At 45.5% G+C, this 25,565-nt stretch overlaps 1 pseudogene; it reads left to right on the forward strand.

Moving 5' to 3' along the window:
- Window positions 1-948: 948 nt before the first annotated feature.
- Window positions 949-3,843, forward strand: LOC124650437 (annotated as a pseudogene).
- Window positions 3,844-25,565: the final 21,722 nt, after the last annotated feature.

The raw sequence follows: 25,565 nt of genomic DNA on the forward strand, positions 1-25,565 counted from the left end.
TGACATAATCTTGTTTGGGCAAAAATCTAACTATGCTGATCCAAATCGTACAAATAGGGCGCCGTTGGAAAGGTATGATCATGTACTACAACTTATATTTTGTGTCTCAGTCCAAATTAAGCAGCGATTAAGAGCACTTTTAGTGTACTGATTGCATCTACGTAGGGCATACCACAGAGAGAAGTTGAGAAAAGAACAAAGATGATTTACCTGATATTGACGGGGGCAGAGAAGCGCATTGGCGAGCAGAGCAGCTCGTCCGCTACAGGTTGGGCGAACTCCTTCGTGGTTCGCGCGCCCTTTCTCACGTACTCGACTTCGCGCCTTTTTTTTAGTTCTGGCGCCTTTTTATGAGGTGGAGCGCGGCCTTTTCCGTCTCCGTTAGTTGGGCTGGGCTTTGACGCTGTGTTTCCTTCACGTTCGAACATCTGCCTTCCGATACGAGTCGAACGAAAGAAAACCATTTACTTCCCTCTGCAATTTTGCCTGGAACGTTAGAGAATCTCGAGCTCTCATCCTCCCTCTTGGGTTCGCTCCTGGGTCTCTTCATGAGACTCATGATCATGGTCTTTCTTCGGCTTCACCATGCTAGACCCACCACCCATGAAGCGCCTCCCTGTCGTCGCGTCCCCAAGCAAGATAGCCATGCGCACGCTCGCGTGGGCCCTATATGGGATATTTCGTCCCGGCAAAACTGGACGCTGACAAAGCAGAATAACTTCCTCCGAGTTTTGTATCGTTTGAACGTGCCCAAATAATACATTTAAAACTAGATAATTTTTTTATCACACGTAGACAATGTAAAAATGAAAATTAGAGAGGTGTGCTCGCTCTGTATTTTTCTTTTTCGCCCGCCGCTGCCCCCGACCCTAGCTAGTAGTCGCTCCGTTCCAGTTAACACCGACGGGACCCCTGGCTAGCCTAGCACTCGCTCCGTTCCAATTAACACCGACGCAGGAGCACGTAAGTTGAGCGGGCAGAACGTACACACGTGGGCTCTTTCTCCAAGCTCCGGCCGAGCATTTGCGACTGAGAGCCTCGATCCGTCGATCAAGGGGCCATTTCTTCGATACCAGACAGACATCCACGATGGGGGAAGCCTCGTCGTCGACTCTGCCTCTGCGGCTCTTGGTGGCCGCTGCGCTCCGTGCGCACGTGGCGACCACGACGTCCGCGTCCGTGTCGGCGGCGCCAAAGAGCCGGAGCAGGAGCTGCTACGGCCGCCTGTGTTCAGCTTCGGCGACTCGCTGACCGATACCGGCAACTTCATCCACTACTCCAATGCGCCGGGCTCCGTGTCGCGTCCTCCCTACGGCGAGACTTTCTTCGGCCGCCCCACCGGCCGCTGGTCCGACGGCCGCCTCATGGTTGACTTCATCGGTACGTACGGGAGCGCGAGCACGTTCTTGCTTGCTTAATCACTTCACTTATGCATGTGATTCGTTCTTACTTGTCTCTACTAATCAAATGATACGCGCAGTGGAGAAGCTGGGTTTGCCGTACTGGCCGGCGTACCTGCAGGCGAAGTCGCCGGCGACGAAGAAAGAGTTCCGGCACGGCGCCAACTTCGCGGTGGCGAGCGGCACGGCGCTGAGCCAGCAGTTCTTCCAGGACGAACACCTCAACGTCACCGAGATCACCCCATACTCCCTCGGCGTCCAGATCGGCTGGTTCAAGAAGGTGCTCGCCACCATCGCCTCCACCGACGACGAGCGGGAGGAGGTGATGGCGAGGTCGCTGTTCCTCGTGGGAGAGATCGGCGCCAACGACTACAACCACCCCTTGTTCCAGAACAAGACGCTCGGCTGGGTCAAGCCCCTCGTGCCCTGGGTCGTCAGATCCATTAATATTGGCTTGTCCATCGAGGTAAGTAATGGTTAAACAGTGACATTCTTCTTTCTTTTTTTGGACAGTGACATTCTTCTTTCGTGTTAGCCATGACGGATTGCTTGTTACACCTCTTGATTTTTACGATAGCGTGAGGTAGCAAGACACGTTTTCGCAATACCATAAATAAATTTAGAATGACAATATACACATGTATTATGTATGTAAAAAACCACAGTAGAAATTGATTCGTTATGGGTGCACAAGCAGCATAAACTCAATGATTACGTCCCAATTTTTTTTATTTTTTTTTTGCGGGTAAAAGAGGATATATTAAATGATAGGGCTTACAAGAATGGCTTACAAGAATGTCTTGGTCATACACCTGGTCCCAAATTTGCATACAAAGATAGTATGTGCAATAAGTTCATTGAGTACCTGCAATGTAAAAATTAGAAACTAGTTTGTCAGCACTCTAATTACATAGACAAAATTTTTTTTCCATATTCATTTGTCACCGATGAATCAATGTCGCAATTTTACTACTATTCACAACTAAAACACTATTCACAATTAAAGAGAAAGAGACGGGGAGAGCTGCCTTCTACCCGGACCACTGCCAAAGCTATTCACAATTAAAGAAAAATGAAGAGACATGGACATTATTCTAATTGAAATGGGGACCTTGGAGTGTGCTCGGCGATGTAGCAAGTTCATAGAGTGTGGTCAATCGACAATGACGTTACGGTGGCTATAGCGGCATTGTACAAGACATGAAATACAGTATACCGTGTACTCGTCCATCACGTTAGCGTCAACCTCACTGGTGGCGTTGAGGGGAGCGGGGATTCGTTTGATCGCTCCTCCCACGGGGTGATGGATCCTTGTGTGGTCTACGTGTGTTACATGTTTGGTATCTAAAGATTCGGACAGAGTACGTGAATGGTTCAGTGGTGATGGCTTCGGTTTTGGGGTCTGATCTTTAGGGACACATGCACAAAGACTTCAGGTCTGTCATCAACAACATCATGTTGGCTTTGGTAGGTGAGTAGCGATGGCGGCCTGTTGGCGGTTCGTTCGAGCGGCGATAATGATCAGCTAAGATAACACTACCATAATGACACGCGACGTACGATATAAAGATCGCATACCGTATGATTGCTGCTTATGCATTGTGAAGATAGTATCGTACACTAGTATCATATGCATGATACTGCTATATGATACTCTCCATTGTAACTAGTCTTAAGGGTTCCCATAGATGAGACATGAGTGCACCGGTTGACCGTTGGTTGTTTCTATGTGATCGGCGTCTCTCTTGTGAATTTCGATGCGTCGTCGTATTATCAAAATCAATGGCTTTGTAGTAATTTCCAGGCTCTGATCGACCTGGGAGCCAAGACCATCTACGTACCGGGCGTCTTTCCACTTGGCTGCGTTCCGCGATACCTCTTCTTCTTCCGCGGCGGTGAACCGGGCGATTACGACTCCGCAGGCTGCCTCAAGTGGCTGAACGACCTCACCATTCTGCACAACGACATGCTGAAAGCCAAGATCGACGAGCTCCGCCGCGACCACCCTGGGATGTCCATCACCTACGTCGAACAGTACGACGAGTTCCTCAGCATCATCACGTCGCCGGCGCGGAACGGATTCGATGTGGACACGGTGCTGGACGCGTGCTGCGGGGGAGGCGGGCCGCACAACGCCAATTTCACCATCCACTGCTCGGAGCCAAGGGCGGTGCAGTGCCCGGACCCGTCCAGGTACGTGTCGTGGGACGGCCTGCACTTGACAGAGGCGATGTATAAGATCATGGCTCGCGGGATGCTGGACGGTCCGCTCGCCGCGCCACTGCCCACCGATCATGTCCAGATGCAACCACAGATAGACAATGAAGATAGAAGTAATCTGTAGTAAAGCTCATTTGCTTCGATGTAAAAGATTTCTCTGTAGCTACATGAAGTCCATTCGAAATGTGCAAGAATCATCTACAGATGTGATTTTGAAAGGAAAGCGCCCCGTTGTTGAGTCTCCTTCAATAGTCACTAGAGCTAAGCCAACTCCAGCACCAGATAAACCATGGGTGAGTCCCCCTCCTGGTTCGCTAAAGCTCACGATCGACGGATCTTTCAAGGACGGATCTGGAGGTGCTGGTATGCTGTTAAGAGATGAATCTGGGAACATTGTTTCCTCTGCGTGCAGATACATTATGCACTGTGAGGATGCTCTGGAATCTGAACTCCTTGCCTGCATGGAGGGCCTCAACCTTGCATTATCACATTCCCAATTGCCTATCATAATTGATATAGACTGTAGCCAACTGGTGGCAATGATCCAAGCCCCTGGACCGGATCGCTCAGTTTATACTAGCATTGTGGCTGATATTAACGAAAATGCTTCACACACGACAAATTCTGTCCGATATGTGTACGATACTGTTCCACCTAGTGCTAGTTGAGTTAGGGTCCGTTTGTTTGGGCTTCTGCTTCAGCTTTTGGGGTCTAAAAGTAGAAGCCCAAACAAACATCCAATAATTAACAAGCGCTGTTGAGAAGGGCGGCCCGAAATTGCACTAGACGAGCGTACCGCAGCAAAAGTGACGCCGTAGGTGCTTCCCGAGCTTTTTCCAGCTTCCCGCAGTACCAATGACTGAATTGCCCTCTATACTTCACCATATTTACTGAAAAACTGCCAGTACATATAAACTAGATGCTTGCCCTTGAAACGGAAGACACGCACGCCCCCCGACCTCATTTTCCCCATTCGCATGGCTGGCTAGGGTTAGCCGCCGCCGCCGCCGTTCCCCGCCTCCGCCGCCATTCCCCGCCTCCACCGCCGTTCCCCGCCTCCGCCGCCGTTCCCCGACGCCGCCTCCGCCGTTTCCCGCCTCCGCCGCTGTTCCCCGCCTCCGTCGCCGTTCCCCGATGCCGCCTCCACCGTTCCCCGCCTCCGCCGCCGTTCCCCTCCGCCGCCTCCGCCGTTCCCCACCGCTGGCCGCGCCGCTTCCCGACGCCGACGTGCAGGCCAGCCTCGTCCAGCTTGTTCCCGACCGGGCGCAGCACGGGACGCGCATCACGGGTGGCTGTCGATCCCGTCGGCCGCTGGAGACGGGAGCACCTGGAGGCTCGGCGTCGCCGTTCCTCGTCCGGCACCGTCCCTGCAGCCTTCTCCGACGGCTCACCGACGTCCTGCTCCGACCCCGCCAGCTTTGCTTCGCCGGCGACCAACTCTGCCTCCCTGCCGCACCAACGACTAACGGGAAGGTGAGACACTTACCTACACCAAGTACCTGTGGTCCTTGTATGAATTAATTTGGTGAAATATGTATGCATGTTTATGTGAATTGAATTGCAATACATTCATACATACATTTCTTGTCTATGCATGTTTATGTGAATTGGAATCTGTAGCACTTGAAATATGTTATATATATTTTTCCTTATGCCTTTAGATGGAAGATAAGACACCTAAGGCACATTGGGATGCATTATCTACTACAACATTTTGTGAAATCTGCATGGAGCAAAAGAAAAAAGGAAATAGGCCAACTGCTTTCCTTAGTCCGGAGGGGTACAAGAATTTAGGTAGAGAATTTGGTATTAGGACAGGGAAAAACTACACGAAGCCGCAATTTAAAAAGAAGTGCCCGCTGATTTGGTTCATCTTGTAGATGATGAAGGCTCGGCGCCAACACCTCCAAGTGTGAATAGAAAGCGTGGGGTTGCTAGGATTCCATGTGGCCCGGGAAGAAAAAGAAGAACCCCATGCAACAAGAATTCAAGCGTTATGTTGACCATTGCATTAATGAAGACCGTGGAATGTCATCTTCAACCAAAGTGGTTGAAGAAATTGAAGCCATAATGAAAGAAGTTGTGGAATGTGGAGCCGTTGAGGGTAGTGTTGAGCATTACATAGCAACAAAACTATTTGGCAAACTTGAAAATCGAGCTTTCTTCTACACCATGAAAACTAATGAGGGCCGCCTTCGTTGGTTGAAGTTGCAATATGAGGATAGGAAGAGAAATTAGAACCCCATGCAAGACTTCAAATTTTATTTGCATCTATGTACTTTGAGATTGTATCCTTATGCTACTCTTTCCCATCCCAAGTAGGCCCAAAGCTAAACCACGAGTTGCGCCGCGTGTGGTAAGTCCGATCGTACAGGAATCGGACGAAATTGATCGTACGTATAGCAGGACTCACTAGTCAATCAAGGTAGATTATGCTCCTTTGTAAAAGCGGATCGTGGACAAGTTAGGGTTAGTCATGCTTTAGCAAACTTTGCTCGAACGGAGCAATGTACTGTCACTTGGCTTGGTTCAGGCCCTGATATAGTTCTTCAGGAGCTTGTACTCGAGTCTGCTGTAATCCCTATTGTCTAATAAAGATCCAATTTTACCCGGAAAAAAAAAAGTTCATTTGCTTGAGGTTTCCCCGGCGTATACATTCAAAGTTAATGTAAACTGTTGGTAGTACTACTTTCATTCTAAAATAAGCGAACATGCGCTAGTCACTTAGTTGGAACCACCCCGTTATTCGAAAATGCGTTCGCGAATATTTCAGATTTGTTGGCTTCCGTGAAAATAGGGACGTGATCCATCTGTACTCTCTCTCCTTCATCCCGGAGCCACCGTCCGGCCTGTACCGTACATGTAGCATTAGAGCAGCTCCAGCCGCGTCCCCACACCGCGCCGGATTGAGCGTTTAGGGGACGTGTTTTGTTCGTGCTGCCTTTGGGGGACGTCGTTCCGCAGCCGCGTCCCCCAAACGCCGCCCCAAATGAATTTTGGTGCACGAAAATAAAGGTTTTCATTCAATTTTGATTATATATTACAAAATTTGAATGAAAACGGCTAGATTTCATCTAAACCTACACTACTGACCGCCCGACGGTGCGTTCGACGGTCCCGTCCATCGTCGCCTCCCCTACGCCGCAGCTCATCCTGCGCGCGCCTCCTGTCCTTGCGTTCGGCGGCGGCCCGACGGCTCCGTTCCCGCCGCGCGTCCTCCTCCGCCCTCCCCTGCTGCGCCGCCTGGAGGGAGAGCTCGATGGCGCGTAGAATCTGCGCCTCTTCGCGGGCACGGGCGTCGTCCTGGAGCTTCTTCTCCGACTCGAAGGACTCGACGAGCGCGCGTTGCTGATCGGCCGTCTCGTCCGGGTGCGGCCCGTCGTCGTCGGACCACTTGAACTCGTCGTCGTCGTCGTCCTCCACCTCGGTCTCCTCCGCCTCGGCCTCCTCCTCCTCCATTGGCGCATCGTCCTCCACATCTGTTGGCGCCTCCATCATCGCCGCCGCCAACACGTCGGCCTCCGCCGCCAACCGGTCCGCCCGCCTCCCCGGATCGCCGCCGGCGCCGCCTCCTCGCTGCCGACGCTCCTCCGCCGCCAGCTGCCGCTGGGGCTCGATCGACTCCCGCCGCCGGCGCTCGATCGACTCCCGCCGATCTCGGTACAGCGCATCCCGCTCAACGCGCTGGCGCTGGCGCTCGTCAGCCCACCGCTGCTCCATCTCCGCCCGGTACCGGCACCGTCGCTCCTCCTGTCCCGTCGAGGCGTCAGACGCCGCAACGATGGCGCCATGCTGCTCCTGCCACGCTGCTGCCGCCGCGGCCTCGCCAGCAGCGGGGCCATGGGCGCAGAACGCCGCTAGATCCGCCGCCTGCGCCGCCTCCCGCTGCTGGTGGGCCTGCTGCTGCATTGCCTCCCGCCGCTGCTGACGGTGTGCACGTCATCGCTCTTCCCGGGCCGCTGCTGAGGGGTCGGTGTCGACCTGCGTTTCCGGGACTGCAAGTGGAGGAGACGGCGGTGGAGGGAAGTGGCAAGCGCCGGGGCGGTTCGCCATTGCCACTGGTGGTGGAGGAGACGGCGGTGGAGCGACGAGGGCTGTGTTTGTTGCCGGCGGGGTGTGGTGGCTACCATTGAGCCGGGAGACCTTTTATAGACGCCGGCGTCGGGAAGAAAGCGCGGGAACATGCGAGAAGAGGCGGGAAGATCGCGCGGGAACGGGCGGTGGTGTGCGAACGCCGGCGACGCGTGGAGGCTGCGCAGCACCGACGAGACGTCTCGCCTGCCCCTCCGTCGCCATTAAGGCAAAGATGCCGCTGTGTGTCACTGCGCGCGAATAACTTCCGTCGCGAGGTAGGCGACGGTTAGGTTAAAATTAACTGTGCCGCTGACGGGTCGGCCCCGCCACTCCCCGCCTCGCTTTTCGTTGTGTCCGGCGTGCCCGGAGCGTCCCCTGTGGGACGGGGACGGGCTCAGGGCGCCGGACACCGTATGGGGGCGCGCCGGACAAAAATGGGCTTTGGGGGATGCGGCTGGAACGGTTTTTTTGTCCGGCGCGCCCAAATCCCTTTGGGGGACGCTTTGGGGGACGCGGCTGGAGATGCTCTTACTGTAAAATAAGAGTCTCACTTTTATCTAGATATGGGTAGTACTCCGTATCTAGTTTCATTTTAGTTATAGATACATTCAAATTTAAAAAATGAAAATGCTTTGATTCCGTCGGAGGATAAACGCTAGCAACCTCCGGGTCGAGCGATCGCCACGCGTCCCTCCGCCATTGAACGGGTTAGGCCCACCACGTTCATCCTTCTTCCTATTGTAGCCGGACTCTTCTCCTCCGCTCCTTTTCCCCTCCCCTACTCGCACAACCTCCGACGACGATGCCGCCACCTGGAGCTTCGACCCCGTCGCTCGCACATCAACCCAGCCATCACCTTCGCGCTGCTGCTGTACCGGAAGCTCTCGCTGGTGCGCGCAGCGGTGTACGTGGCGGCGCAGTGCCTCGGCGCCATCTGCGGCTCCGTCGTCGTGACGAGCGTCACGGGGCGCAGCTACGAGGCCCTCAGCGGCGGCGCCAACGCGGTGGCCGACGACTTCTCGGTGCGCGGGGCGCTCAGCGCCGAGGTCGCCGTCACGTCCGTGCTGGTGTACGTCGTCCTCTCCGCCACCGATCCCAAGCGCACCGCGCGCGACTCCTTCATATTCGTGCCTGTGCCGCTGCCCATCGGCTTCGCGGGTGCACCTAGCCACCATACCCATCACCGGCACTGGGATCAACCCGGCCAGGAGCCTCGGTGTCGCTCGCAGCATTGTTGGCGCCGCCGCCGAGCACCACGACTGCAGTCCTGCCTGCAACCGTGGAGGCGCTCTTGCGAGATGCCACGCGCATGGGGATCTGACCATGGCTGCGAATGTGACATCATTTGCGAGCGCTAGTCAGGTGATCTGCGCTGTCATTGGCTATGGTAGGTGCTGCAAAATACATTGGTTGGTGCTTCAACCAGCTACATAGGTTGGTCACCGGTGGTGCTGCCAACGGTCAGTACCAGTGCTCCTAGCTAGTCAGTAGCAGTGCTCCTAGCTGGAGTTGGGATGATGTTGGCGGTACTTTGATGAGAAGTACTTGTTGATGCTATGATACTAGTTTTTTTTTGCTACAAGGACTCCCATGAGCGGTCGACAATGCTCCCATCGCCCGGCGACACTGCTCCCACTGGCGGTCGGCGATGCTCCCATCATCCGTCGCTGGTCCTACCGATGGGGATGCTACAAACAGAGGGTGCACTGTTACTGGATGTTTGCGGTGGTGGTGGAGGCGCTGCCTGATACGTCTCCGACGTATCGATAATTTCTTATGTTCCATGCCATATTATTGATGATACCTACATGTTTTATGCACACTTTATGTCATATTCGTGCATTTTCTGGAACTAACCTATTAACAAGATGCCGAAGTGCCAGTTCCTGTTTTCTGCTGTTTTTGTTTCAGAAATCCTAGTAACGAAATATTCTCGGAATCGGACGAAATCAAGAGCCAGGTTCCTATTTTCACCGGAAGCATCCAGAACACCCGGGAAGGACCGGAGGGGGGCACTGGGCCCCCAGACCATAGGCCGGCGCGGCCCAGGCCCTGGCCGCGCCGCCTTATGGTGTGGCCACCCCTTCGACCCTCCTGTGCCGCCTCTTCGCCTATATAAAGCCTCCGTCGCGAAACCCCCGAGGCGAAGAACCACGATACAGAAAACCTTCCAGAGCCGCAGCCATCGCGAAGCCAAGATCTGGGGGACAGGAGTCTCTGTTCCGGCACCCTGCTGGAGCGGGGAAGTGCCCCCGGAAGGCTTCTCCATCGACACCGCTGCCATCTCCACCGCCATCTTCATCACCGCTGCTGCTCCCATGAGGAGGGAGTAGTTCTCCATCGAGGCTCGGGGCTGTACCGGTAGCTATGTGGTTAATCTCTCTCCTATGTGCTTCAATACAATAATCTCATGAGCTGCCTTACATGATTGAGATTCATATGATGATGCTTGTAATCTAGATGTCACTATGCTAGTCAAGTGAGTTTTACTTATGTGATCTCCGGAGACTCCTTGTCCCACGTGTGTAAAGGTGATAGTGTGTGCACCGTGTGGGTCTCTTAGGCTATATTTCACGGAATACTTATTCACTCGTTGAATGGCATAGTGAGGTGCTTATTTATATCTCTTTATGATTGCAATGTGTTTGTATCACAATTTATCTATGTGCTACTCTAGCAATGTTATTAAAGTAGTTTTATTCCTCCCGCACGTGTGCAAAGGTGACGAGTGTGTGCACCGTGTTAGTACTTGGTTTATGCTATGATCATGATCTCTTGTAGATTGCGAAGTTAACTATTGCTATGATAATATTGATGTGATCTATTCCTCCTACATATGCATGAAGGTGACAAGTGTGCATGCTATGTTAGTACTTGGTTTAGTCTTTTGATCTATCTTACACTAAAGGTTACTAAAATATGAGCATTATTGTGGAGCTTGTTAACTCCGGCATTGAGGGTTCGTGTAATCCTACGCAATGTGTTCATCATCCAACAAGAGTGTAGAGTATGCATTTATCTATTCTGTTATGTGATCAATGTTGAGAGTGTCCACTAGTGAAAGTCTAATCCCTAGGCCTTGTTCCTAAATATCGCTATCGCTGCTTGTTTACTCGTTTTACTGCGTTACTACGCTGCGTTACTCGCTGCGTTACTACTGCTTGTTTACTCGTCCTGGGCAAAGCACTTTTCCGGTGCCGTTGCTACTACTTATTCATACCACCTGTATTTCACTATCTCTTCGCCGAACTAGTGCACCTATTAGGTGTGTTGGGGACACAAGAGACTTCTTGCTTTGTGGTTGCAGGGTTGCATGAGAGGGATATCTTTGACCTCTTCCTCCCCGAGTTCGATAAACCTTGGGTAATCCACTTAAGGGAAACTTGCCGCTGTTCTACAAACCTCTCGCTCTTGGAGGCCCAACACTGTCTACAAGAATAGAAGCTCCCGTAGACATCAAGCACTTTTCTGGCGCCGTTGCCGGGGAGGAAAGGTAAAAGGCTCTCATACTCCGGTCCCAGGTATAAGTACTTTTCTGTTACCGTTGTGTGTGTGCTCGAAGCTATTTCCTTCAGATCCTGCAATTGCATCTTTTTGTTTCTTGTTTACACTAGTTTGGCATAATGGACAACAATGAGCTTCTTATTCTATTTCCTGATTTAAAACATGGATTGTTTGATGCGAAAATTAAAAAACCTATGAAATCTTATTTGCATGCTCGGTAGTAATATTAGTATGAACGCTTTGAATACCATTGTTGATAATGATATAGAAAGTTCTAAGCTTGGGGAAGCTGGTTTTCATGATCTTTTTAGTCCCCCAAGCATTGAGGAGAAAATTTTCTTTGATGATACTCTGCCTCCTATTTATGATGATAATGATAGTGGTCTTTTGGTGCCACCTACTATGGAGAGTAAATTTTGTTGTGATTATACTATGCCTCCTACACTTGATGAGAATAATAATGATAGTTACTTTGTTGAATTTGCTCCCACTATTACTAATAAAATTGATTATGCTTATGTGGAGAGTAATAATTTTATGCATGAGACTCATGATAAGAATGCTTTATGTGATAGTTATATTGTTGAGTTTGCTCATGATGCTACTGAAAGTTATTATGAGAGAGGAAATTATGGTTGTAGAAATTTTCATGTTACTAAAACACCTCTCTATGTGCTGAAATTTTTGAAGCTACACTTGTTTTATCTTCCTATGCTTGTTACTTTGCTCTTCATGAACTTGTTTATTTACAAGATTCCTATGCATAGGAAGCATGTTAGGCTTAAATGTGTTTTGAATTTGCCTCTTGATGCTCTCTTTTGCTTCAAATACTATTTCTTGCAAGTGCATCATTAAAACTGGCTGAGCCCATCTTAACGGCTATAAAGAAAGAACTTCTTGGGAGATAACCCATGTGATATTTTGCTACAGTACTTTGTTTTATATTTGTGTCTTGGAAGTTGTTTACTACTGTAGCAACCTCTCCTTATCTTAGTTTTATATTTTGTTGTGCCAAGTAAAGTCTTTGATAGTAAAGTAAATACTAGATTTGGATTACTGCGCAGTTCCAGATTTCTTTGATGTCACGAATCTGGGTCTAATTCTCTGTAGGTAACTCAGAAAATTATGCCAATTTACGTGAGTGATCCTCAGATATGTACGCAACTTTCATTCAATTTGGTCATTTTCATTTGAGCAAGTCTGGTGCCCTTTTAAAATTCGTCTTTACGGACTGTTCTGTTTTGACAGATTCTGTCTTTTATTTCGCATTGCCTCTTTTGCTATGTTGGATGAATTTCTTTGATCCATTAATGTCCAGTAGCTTTATGCAATGTCCAGAAGTGTTAAGAATGATTGTGTCACCTCTGAACATGTTAATTTTTATTGTCCAATAACCCTCTAATGAGTTGTTTCGAGTTTGGTGTGGGGGAAGTTTTCAAGGGTCAAGAGAGGAGGATGATATACTATGATCAAGAAGAGTGAAAGCTCTAAGCTTGGGGATGCCCCGGTGGTTCACCCCTGCATATTCTAAGAAGACTCAAGCGTCTAAGCTTGGGGATGCCCAAGGCATCCCCTTCTTCATCAACAACATTATCAGGTTCCTCCCCTGAAACTATATTTTTATTCGGCCACATCTTATGTACTTTACTTGGAGCGTCTGTGTGATTTTGTTTTTGTTTGAATAAATGCTTGTGTGGGAGAGAGACACGCTCCGCTGGTTCGTATGAACACATGTGTTCTTAGCTCATAGTATTCATGGCGAAGTTTCTTCTTCGTTAATTTGTTATATGGTTGGAATTGGAAAATGATACATGTAGTAAATTGCTATAATGTCTTGGATAATGTGATACTTGGCAATTGTTGTGCTCATGTTTAAGCTCTTGCATCATATGCTTTGCACCTATTAATGAAGAAATACATAGAGCTTGCTAAAATTTGGTTTGCATAATTGGTCTCTCTAAAGTCTAGATAATTTCTAGTATTGAGTTTTGAACAACAAGGAAGACGGTGTAGAGTCTTATAATGTTTACAATATGTCTTTTATGTGAGTTTTGCTGCACCGGTTCATCCTTGTGTTTGTTTCAAATAACCTTGCTAGCCTAAGCCTTGTATCAAGAGGGAATACTTCTCATGCATCCAAAATCCTTGAGCCAACTACTATGCCATTTGTGTCCACCATACCTACCTACTACATGGTATTTCTCCGCCATTCCAAAGTAAATTGCTTGAGTGCTACCTTTAAATAATTCAAAATTTATCACCTCTGATTTGTGTCAATGTTTTATAGCTCATGAGGAAGTATGTGGTGTTTTATCTTTCGATCTTGTCATTTACTTCGACGGACTTTCACAATGGACTAGTGGCACATCCGCTTATCCAATAATTTTGCAAAAAGAGCTGGCAATGGGGTTCCCAGCCCCGATTAATTAACTTGCATTAATAATTCTCTTCACATGTTTTGCTCTGATTCATCAGTAAGCAACTTAATTTTGCAAATAGACACTTGATGAGGACATCTCTATGATAGATACAACCAATACTCCTACAACCACATCTCAGGTACATTCGTTACTAGGAATCCTTCCTGATATATATGAGAATATGATGCTGCCTAAATCAAATGTATTTATATTATTTAGGAATGGATCTAGCATGGACGCCAAGCATTGGATTAGGAACGTGCATGGAGATGGCAGCAGACCTGCAAGGATTCAGGATGGCGTTGCAAGCGAGGATTTCAGAACATTGAAGCCACCATAGTGAAGCAATGATGCTTGGATGAATTATACAAGTTACTCCATCATAAAATTCGTCCAAAGAGTTATTATTGGTGCTGCGTCACCTTATTTAATGGGCCAGGCCCATGTATTTTCGGATTAGATATTTTAGGGGATTTTAAGAGGCCATATAAGTGGAGGAAGGCCCATTTAGGGGTGTTTTTGGCCAACCCTAGCTGGTTGGACGAAAATCCCTTCACTTCCCCCATATATATCCCTCTCGTAGCCGTCATTAGAACTTGGATTTTGATTAGATTAAAAGTTAGCCAATTGTTGCAACTACGTGTACTTCTTTTGAGGCCAACGCCCATAACAAGACCGACTATTCAGAATCCCACCATTATCAATCAAGCTTTCATCTCTATTCGCAATATTCTGATTGCATCTTTAGTTCTTACTTGTTCTCGATTTCAGGTAGGAATTAAGACCCTTGTCTGGTCGAGCTGATCGTGCTTCCGCAAGATCAGTAACTCCCGGAGATTGTCCTAGCGATTGCATTGGCGCACGAGCTTTGCACGTGTAGTCGGATCGTCAAGCACGAACTCCACCAACAAATCGAATTATCCTCATCTCATCGAAAGATCGGACACCTTTGCCCTATCAAGTGGTATCAGATTTCAGGTTGCTCGGTGAGATTTACAGTTTTACTAGTGTAGATTTGTTTTACCTATAACCCAGAAAAAGCTCCACAAAAATATATTAGGTTTAGATCATCCGTCCCATAGCCCCTGCCAAGCCATTCCATGATCTTTTCAGTTTTTGCTTTTTGAGTCTTTGTCTGTAATCGTTGTGTCGCGTGCTGGTCTTAGCGTCTAGAGTCGTTAGAGTTTCGAGTTCTGATCATAGTAGTCACGTCGCCGCAGCACCATCTCCGCTTGCAGTCCTCGCCATATCACCGCCACCATATACTTCCGCCACATCTGCCATCAACTCTTTGTTGTTCCCCTTTGATTCCCATCATTGTAGGGTCTTTCATGATCTTTGTTTCTGAGGTTTTCCGGGTTTTAGATCCGTTTTCTTGGTCAATTTCGCGTTTTCCGTCGGAATTCTGATAGCAGTCTAGCTGCAAAAAAAAAAAAAAAAAAAATCGAAAAAAAAAATTTCTGGGCGCCCGACCATAGAGACCTCTATGGTCTAGCGCCAAAGGGTAGATTCTGCAAAAAAAAAAAAAAAAAAAAAAAAAAAAATCGGAAAAAAAAATTTCTGGGCGCCCGACCATAGAGACCTCTATGGTCTAGCGCCAAGGGCAGATTCCGCAAAAAAAAAAAAATCCGAAAAAAAAAAAAATCTAGGCGCCCTACCATAGAGACCTCTAGGGTCAAGCGCCAAGATTGAGTCCAAAAAAAAAAAAAAAAAACCTGGGCGCCTTACCATAGGTGCCAGTTTCGCTGCCTCTTGTATCTTGTGCCACGTCGTGATCTCGTTGGTGATTTAGGCTCGCGTCTCTAATACGATCTAGCCTAGGACCAGCACAGTACCTTCGTTGAGCGTTTACTCAATTTGCATCGCTGATTTGATTACTGTGCCACCATATCACTATACTTTGCCTTCCCAGAGCTCCACAGATATCTCCACGTGCACTGTGTCGACCCCTGGTAATCGCTTTGGCAATCTTTGGAGAAGCTGATCTTTGCTGGTTGCCATATCGCCTTCCTCCTGTTTGGTAAGAACTTGTAAGAGCTTTGTATTTTGCTTGACGAATTGCGCGTGAACCACCATATTCCGTAGTTTGTAGGCATATACATTTGTGCTTTTTGGGTACTAACCATGACAGGAATTGAGGACCAAGCCATCGACCCGAGTACCATTACGACTACGGAGCTGCATGTGCAACCATTTACAGGAGATCATGATCAGGTTATATCTTTACCAGTTTATGAGGGTAGATATCATACGGATGCTTATTTTGATTGGGAGTTTGAGGTTGACAATATTTTTGGATGCCATGATTTTAATGAACATGAGAAAGTAAGAATTGCCGCCCAAACTTTTATTGATCTTGCTTCCATTTGGTGGGACTGGAATTATAAAGAAAATATCGATAATAAACCTACTACTTGGGTAGATTTAAAATCTGTTTTGAGACGTAGATTTGTGCCTCTTTCTCATCAACGTGAAATGCTCCGCAAACTTGAACGATTAGAACAAGGTAGTAATACTGTGCATGTTTACTATCAGGAATTTAAATTTTACATGTACCGTTGTGATATAAAGGAATTTGAGGAAAGTACTAGAAACATGTTTTTCAACGGCTTGAACCCTGATATTAAGGTTATGTTTAAGTATATCCCTCGTTCTACTATTGGTATATATGTTCGAGCTTGTGCTTTTGAGAAACACATACAGGAGAAAACGTTGGACCATTCCAACTCCTCCAAGTCATGCACCCTAGCATCGGTTGTTTCTTCCAACGTTCCACGCATGAATATTGTTGTGCGAGTCGCCCAGCCACAGACTTGTGACACGTCGCTGCGTATATCTTCTACGTTGGAGTCACAAGGTAACAATAAAGGTACTGATTTTGTCCTTCCACTTGTGACTGATGAACACCATGATGATCTACATATGTCATGTGATGATTTGTCTATTGAGTTGATTGAGGATAGAGTTGTTGCTTTGAAACAATCTCATGATCAAACAATGGAGATGCTTCCTAGTTTTGTTAATAGACTTGAAATTGGTCAATACCATGTTGATATTAATATACCATGTGTTGAGTTCGCTGATGATTTGGCCACACCGCCTATATTAGAGGATCATACTACTGATTTGCAAGTACCATGTGATCATACCACTGAAATTATCATTGATATTACTAGCAATCTTTTGGTTGACTCTAGTTATGACAGACCTACAGATTTTTGGGTACCATGTGCTGTTTTTCATTCCTCTATTGATATGAGTGTACCAACGGAGACTTTTGTTTCCAAGGATGATCATGTGTTAGGAACTTGTGTAACTGATATACCAACTATGTTAAACACACCTACTCGTACAAGTTCATTCTTCCATATCTCTCGAGTGCACAAACTGAAATTCTTGCTCCCGATATCGCACCTTGTGACTTGAAAGATGACTCTAGTATGGATCATATAAAACTGGTTATGAATAATGAAGTGTTGGCTAAGATTTCTCATGCTAATTCTTTGTTTTCTGTTGTGATGGATCCACCTATATCCTTGTCACATGCTAGACATCAAATTGATGAACTTCCTTGTTTAAAGAGTGTCTACGCCCCTGATGTTACTTTTCATTTGGTTGGGGAGTTTGTCAGCACCAATGTTTTTATGGTACATAGGATTTGCATCATGTGTGATGATTCTTATAGTTCCAATAATACTAAATTTGTGTATATGCTTTCTCATTTTGATATGACCTCCAATGTTGCTATTCATTCTATGCCAAATAACTTGCTGCAAAATTGTTTAAATCCACATGGCGCAGCTAGTAAATTTGAGACCTTAAGTTTTGGTTTACCAACTTTGGGATGGTTTAATGATGAGCATTATAATTTGAAAGGAGTTAATATGTGCTTCAATTATATCTGCAAATTGAGTTGTGATAAATGTTTAATGGGGACTAATAAGCTTCTACGCTACTACAATACTCGGAATATGTACAAACTTAAATGGGAAACATGAGAGATCTGTTAAAACGGATGACATATACATATACCATGCATATACCTTGTCTCTTTTGTTAGCATGTTTACAGAATAAACATCGCCGAGGACGGCTTTTCTTTCAAGAAAGGGAGGATGATGAGGACATGATTACCTGCGATTTGAAGGCATATCTTGGTGAAAAAGATGAGACTACGTCGAGGACGACTTCAATTCAAGTAGGGGAGGATGATGAGGACATCTCTATGATAGATACAACCAATACTCCTACAACCACATCTCGGGTACATTCGTTACTAGGAATCCTTCCCGATATATATGAGAATATGATGCTGCCTAAATCAAATGTATTTATATTATTTAGGAATGGATCTAGCATGGACGCCAAGCATTGGATTAGGAACGTGCATGGAGATGGCAGCAGACCTGCAAGGATTCCGGATGGCGTTGCAAGCGAGGATTTCGGAACATTGAAGCCACCATAGTGAAGCAATGATGCTTGGATGAATTATACAAGTTACTCCATCATAAAATTCGTCCAAAGAGTTATTATTGGTGCTGCGTCACCTTATTTAATGGGCCAGGCCCATGTATTTTCGGATTAGATATTTTAGGGGATTTTAAGAGGCCATATAAGTGGAGGAAGGCCCATTTAGGGGTGTTTTTGGCCAACCCTAGCTGGTTGGACGAAAATCCCTTCACTTCCCCCATATATATCCCTCTGTAGCCGTCATTAGAACTTGGATTTTGATTAGATTAAAAGTTAGCCAATTGTTGCAACTACGTGTACTTCTTTTGAGGCCAACGCCCAGAACAAGACCGACTATTCAGAATCCCACCATTATCAATCAAGCTTTCATCTCTATTCGCAATATTTTGATTGCATCTTTAGTTCTACTTGTTCTCGATTTCAGGTAGGAATTAAGACCCTTGCTGGTCAGGCTGATCGTGCTTCCGCAAGATCGGTAACTCCCGGAGATTGTCCTAGCGATTGCATTGGCGCACGAGCTTTGCACGTGTAGTCGGATCGTCAAGCACGAACTCCACCAACAAATCGAATTATCCTCATCTCATCGAAAGATCGGACACCTTTGCCCTATCAACACTCCTTCATGGTATGTGATTGTTGGAAGGCACCCGAGGATTCGGTTAGCCATGGCTTGTGTAAGCAAATGGTTGGGAGGAGTGTCATCCATAAATAAAGAAAAACTAAACTAAAGTACATGTGTAAACAAAAGAGAAGAGGGATGATCTACCTTGCTGGTAGAGATAACGTCCTTCATGGGAGCCGCTCTTGAAAGTCTGGTTGATGAGGTAGTTAGAGTGCCCACTACCATTCGTTGACAACAACAAACACCTCTCAAAACTTTACTTTTATGCTCTCTTTATGTTTTCAAAAACCAAAGCTCTAGCACAAATATAGCAATCGATGTTTTTCCTCTTTGAAGGACCTTTCTTTTACTTTTTATGTTGAGTCAGTTCACCTATCTCTCTCCACCTCAAGAAGCAAACACTTGTGTGAACTGTGCATTGATTCCTACATACTTGCATATTGCACTTGTTATATTACTCTATGTTGACAAACTATCATTGAGATATACATGTTACAAGTTGAAAGCAATTGCTGAAACTTTATCTTCCATTGTGTTACTTCAATATCTTTACTTTAAATTATTGCTTTATGAGTTAACTCTTATGCAAGACTTATTGATGCCTGTCTTGAAAGTGCTATTCATGAAAAGTCATTGCTTTATGCCAGTTGTTTACTCATGTCATTACCATTGTTTTGATCGCTGCATTCATTACATATGTTTACAATATGATCAAAGTTATGATGGCATATCACTTCAGAAATTATCTTTGTTATCGTTTTACCTGCTCGGGACGAGCAGAACTAAGCTTGGGGATGCTTGATACGTCTCCGACGTATCGATAATTTCTTATGTTCCATGCCATATTATTGATGATACCTACATGTTTTATGCACACTTTATGTCATATTCGTGCATTTTCTGTAACTAACCTATTAACAAGATGCCTAAGTGCCAGTTCTTGTTTTCTCGCTGTTTTTGGTTTCGGAAATCCTAGTAACGAAATATTCTCGGAATCGGACGAAATCAAGACCCAGGTTCCTATTTTCACCGGAAGCATCCGGAACACCCGGGAAGGACCGAGAGGGGGCACCGGGCCCCCAGACCATAGGCCGGCGCGGCCCAGGCCCTGGCCGCGCCGCCTTATGGTGTGGCCACCCCTTCGACCCTCCTGCGCCGCCTCTTCGCCTATATAAAGCCTCCGTCGCGAAACCCCCGAGGCGAAGAACCACGATACGGAAAACCTTCCAGAGCCGCCGCCATCGCGAAGCCAAGATCCGGGGGACAGGAGTCTCTGTTCCGGCACCCTGCCGGAGCGGGGAAGTGCCCCCGGAAGGCTTCTCCATCGACACCGCTGCCATCTCCACCGCCATCTTCATCACCGCTGCTGCTCCCATGAGGAGGGAGTAGTTCTCCATCGAGGCTCGGGGCTGTACCGGTAGCTATGTGGTTAATCTCTCTCCTATGTGCTTCAATACAATAATCTCATGAGCTGCCTTACATGATTGAGATTCATATGATGATGCTTGTAATCTAGATGTCACTATGCTAGTCAAGTGAGTTTTACTTATGTGATCTCCGGAGACTCCTTGTCCCACGTGTGTAAAGGTGACGAGTGTGTGCACCGTGTGGGTCTCTTAGGCTATATTTCACGGAATACTTATTCACCGTTGAATGGCATAGTGAGGTGCTTATTTATATCTCTTTATGATTGCAATGTGTTTGTATCACAATTTATCTATGTGCTACTCTAGCAATGTTATTAAAGTAGTTTTATTCCTCCCGCACGTGTGCAAAGGTGACAGATGTGTGCACCGTGTTAGTACTTGGTTTATGCTATGATCATGATCTCTTGTAGATTGCGAAGTTAACTATTGCTATGATAATATTGATGTGATCTATTCCTCCTACATATGCATGAAGGTGACAAGTGTGCATGCTATGTTAGTACTTGGTTTAGTCTTTTGATCTATCTTACACTAAAGGTTACTAAAATATGAGCATTATTGTGGAGCTTGTTAACTCCGGCATTGAGGGTTCGTGTAATCCTACGCAATGTGTTCATCATCCAACAAGAGTGTAGAGTATGCATTTATCTATTCTGTTATGTGATCAATGTTGAGAGTGTCCACTAGTGAAAGTCTAATCTCTAGGCCTTGTTCCTAAATATCGCTATCGCTGCTTGTTTACTCGTTTTACTCGCGTTACTACTCGCTGCGTTACTACTGCTTGTTTATCGTCCCGGGCAAAGCACTTTTCCGGTGCCGTTGCTACTACTTATTCATACCACCTGTATTTCACTATCTCTTCGCCGAACTAGTGCACCTATTAGGTGCGTTGGGGACACAAGAGACTTCTTGCTTTGTGGTTGCGGGGTTGCATGAGAGGGATATCTTTGACCTCTTCCTCCCCGAGTTCGATAAACCTTGGGTAATCCACTTAAGGGAAACTTGCTGTCTGTTCTACAAACCTCTCGCTCTTGGAGGCCCAACACTGTCTACAAGAATAGACGCTCCCGTAGACATCATCGCCCATCGGCGACGGCATATGATTCCAAATGTCTCATGTTTTGGTGCAAATGGTCAGCATCGGTGATGCAAACGGTTGACGGTGGTGCTACAAATGGTCGGCGGTGGTGCTGCAACGGTTGGCGTGGTGTTGTAAAAGGTCGTCGACGGTGCTACCAAGAGTGATTGGCGGTGCTGCAACAAGCAAGTGACGATGCTGCTAGCTGGACTTAGGATGTTGTCGATGGTGAGCTAGCGAGTAGTTCACTATGCTACAATAGTATAAATCTTTTGCTACATATGTTTTGTGGTTCTGCTACTTTAGTATATTTTTGTTGCTACAAGGATTCTGGCGATGTCTCCAGTGAGGTCGACGTTCGATGGATCATTTTTATTTACTCCTAGTCGAACTTTTTTTTGCTTCAATGAAGCATAAGTGGGACTTTTTTTTGCTGCGATGAAATAAAGCCTAAACGAGTCACAACTCTCCTTCTATTTTAGTCGAACCGTTTTTTGCTTCAATGAAGCAAAAGCGGGACTTTTTTGCTGCGATGAAACAAAATCTGAAGAGTCGTCGCAACTCTCTTTCTATTTTAGTCGAACCGTTTTTTTTGCTTCAATGAAACAAAAGCGGGGCTTTTTTTTTCTTCAATGAAGCAAACGTGGGATTTTGAGCCAAAACTAGACACAAAAGGCGATCTAACGGTTCAAATTGGTTTGATCCAACGGTGGAGGACCCGAAGGCGGGGGGTTTGCAGCATCCGGAGGATCCTCAGCTCTTTCCTTTAAAAAAAGTTAAGACACTTTTTTAGAAAGCAGAGAGTAGTCTTTCCTTCGGGGGGTGGGGAGTCTCTATATGCTATATATATATATGTGCGTTCACTGTAATGAATCGGTGGGGGTGATCTCTGTATTTTGTTCTTTGGCTTTTTATAAAGCAGGGTTCCGGCCTGTTCTCTAAAAATGTCTAAGTACATTTTTTTGAGGTTTTGTCGGCGTTTACATTTAAAGTTGATGTAAACTATTGTGAGCAACCTATGTTCCATGCTGAATACGCCGTTATTCCACCAGAAATCACAAATGTAGCTCCGGCCACATGCAGCCTTTTTTTTGAAAAAATCAAAGGCCGCATTTTAAAGTTCAAAAGAAACTCACATTAAATCTACATGTAGACACTTTGCGTTCTAAAAACATGCAAATTTTCAACTCGAAATACCTTATATTAGGGGCTGTGCAAAAAATATAAAATCTGGTATATACAGTAGTGAAAAGTGCAGAATTTTAAAATCTCAAATCTGTCTGTTTGTCGAGTTCAATTTTGCACATTGGTAGAATATAACATTGTCTACGTCCAGGTTAAAAAAAGATATTTATGAAACTTTTAACTTAAAAAAGGAGCTACATGTAGTAATGGCTACAAAAAAACCATGATCGTTATTCTGCCCATAGAAATAACACCTTACACTAGTAGAAAAGGGGGCTTCCGTCCAACCCTTTAGTACCGGTTTCCTTACGAACCGGTACTAAAGGGTGCATTAGTATCGGTTGCATTGTCTAGGCCCCTGCAACCTTTAATACCGGTTTGTGAAGGACCTTTAGTACCGGTTCGTGTCACGAACCGGAATTAAAGGGTTGGCGTCAGCCGGAAAATCTTTAGTACCGGTTCGTGACACGAACCGGTACTAAAGGGTAGACCTTTTGTACCGGTTCGTGACACACACACCCCGCCCTCGTGGATAGCCTTTTTTTTGCTTTGTAAAATACAAATAAAAATGATAGAAAATTCAAAAAATAAAATGTTTTCAGATTCTTGTATGTTATGCACTCTACTATTCGGTGAAATTAAGAAATTCGAATTTTGACTATTTTTGTAAAAAAAAGTTTGAAAATGGTAAAACCACATTAACTTTTGCATACGACGTCGAAAAAAAACGCATAATATATCAAAATCATCGTGGGAAAAATTTACCCGATTAGCCCATTTTTAGATCCTCAAAATTTCAAATGAAAATATGAAAGCAGGAAGATTTTAGGTTTTTTCCAAAAATTTAGAATTTTATATATTTTTTATTTTTTAAAATTCAAATTAATAATTATATGATTTTTTGAATCCTAGAACATTACTATTACTTTTAGTAAATTATAAGATTTTCAAATTTTCAGGTTTTAGGTTTGCAAAAAAAATATTAAAAATTCAAAAAATAATTAAAATAATATAAATTAAAAAAGTTAATTTTATTTATTTATTCAACATTATTATTACATCATTACTTTTTTTATTAAAATAATTATTTGCAATACAAATAATAAAGAAGTGTGACATCGACCAACATGTTAATAGGATTGATATGATACTACTATCAACAACATACGTGCGAAGCACTTGGAAGTGGGACGGAAAGGAACTCAGAAGTTAAGCGTGCTAGTGTTGGAGTAGTGTGAGGATGAGTAACCGACCGGGAAGTTTGACCACGGGTAAGTAATTTGACTAGAGATTAAGTGTAGTTAGAGACTAATGGAAATATTAGAAATTCTGAAAAAAAATTAAAAAAAGGAGTGAAAAATAATTAGAAAAAAATGGATAAAAAATGGATAAAAAATTAAACGAAATAGCCTTTAATACCGGTTCGTAACACGAACCGGTACCAAAGGTCTCCAGCCCCGCGGGCTCCACCGTGTCCACATGGAGGCACCTTTAGTACCGGATCTTTAGTACCGGTTCCAAAACCGGTACTAAAGCCCCTTTGGAACCGGTACTAAAGGGGGTTTCTCTACTAGTGTTATGAGCAGATACATCTAGTATTCTACTTCCTCATTCTCATAGGGTGCCAAAGTAATATGCGCCGAGGAAACTCCTCCCCAAAGGCTCCTCGGCTATATGATGGTCTTTGCCAGTCCGATCACGTTCATCCATATGACAAGGTAGACAAAGGGGGTGCCATGCACGGAGGGTGGTGTCATTGTTGAATGTGTGGTTTTCTGGTCGGACCGGTATTTTTTGGTTGGGTCCGCCCAGCTTGTAGGATCTGGTCCGCGGTCAGTATCCTTGGTGATAAGCGGGCCAGGGTGGGGTGGGGAAGGGGCAGGCGATGATGACCATGGAGTAGCACTAGTATAAATGCCCTATCTCTAACCATGAGTATTACCCAGCTGTCCGTTAGATAATAGTATAGTCTAAGCCGAAGTACGATCCACATTATTTGATGCTGAAATGGATGTATCTACAACTAAAATGTATTTATATATATTTATATTACCCTTAAGTAATATAAATCGGAGGAAGTACCATAATGTCCAACTGTAATAGGAAACCTCTCAGGTATGACCGACTACTAATAACCGACAATACAGTCTATTGACTGACATGGTAAACCCAACTCTTGGATATTTGGATGAATAACGGACGATATCTTGGATATTTGGATGAATAACCGACGATACTCTTGGACTAATACTCAACTATCATACTTTCAGAGTCAGTAATCATCTGTTGGAGCCAACGCTTTATCCGTGACCTTCGGTTGACCGGCGACCATATTTTCAGCGTCGATTATAAGCAAAAATAGCTAGCGGTATTAGTAATAATAGATGGTTTCACCCTCGGTAATATGTTTCAAATGGACGACTCGGCATTAGCGATGACCATGACAACTAAGCTAGTTGAGATGAAGCTACCCATATTGAGGAATTACGCATGAGCAAGACTCAACCGTGTAAACTCAATGATGGAGATTCTCTACTTTGTGAAGTTATTCTAATACAATATATGTTCTTTGGTCTTGGTTGTTAATTTTGAAATATTTTAAAATGCTATTATTTGGAAATTAATATTGTTGACCTGAACCACACTTTCGTGTTGTACAACGACATCTTGCGTGACTAATACTCGGTGACAAGGCAAACATTTCAGACATACAATAATCTGACGAGGACTTTACTACCGTCGGTAAGTTTATAAAAGATGGTGTGGGTGGCCTCTCCACAAAACTAATCCCTGATGGTTTGTGTACATGATCGGTAACTACACTAAATGATGGTTTGTTTCTACTCTTGGTTATAACTATACTTGAACGGTAAATGTATTGTCGAATATTAACAAAACTAACAGGACATGGTAGCCGCTGAAAACTAAACATCTAACATGAACTGCCGGCTATATAAGCATCGCCAAGGGTTGTGGAGTGGCTCCTGAACAAAACATGGCTGACATACTGCTCCCCGTCAGATTGTTACCATCAACAAAGACAATACCCGACAGTACCGTCGGCAACTTTACTATTGGCCGACCGAGCATAGACGACGAGACATATCCAACATCACACTATTGGTCTAAAGATTACCCAACGGTGAAAAAATAGCCGACGGTAATG

The sequence above is a fragment of the Lolium rigidum genome, chromosome 4 (assembly GCF_022539505.1).
Source record: "Lolium rigidum isolate FL_2022 chromosome 4, APGP_CSIRO_Lrig_0.1, whole genome shotgun sequence".
Classification (NCBI taxonomy): domain Eukaryota; kingdom Viridiplantae; phylum Streptophyta; class Magnoliopsida; order Poales; family Poaceae; genus Lolium; species Lolium rigidum.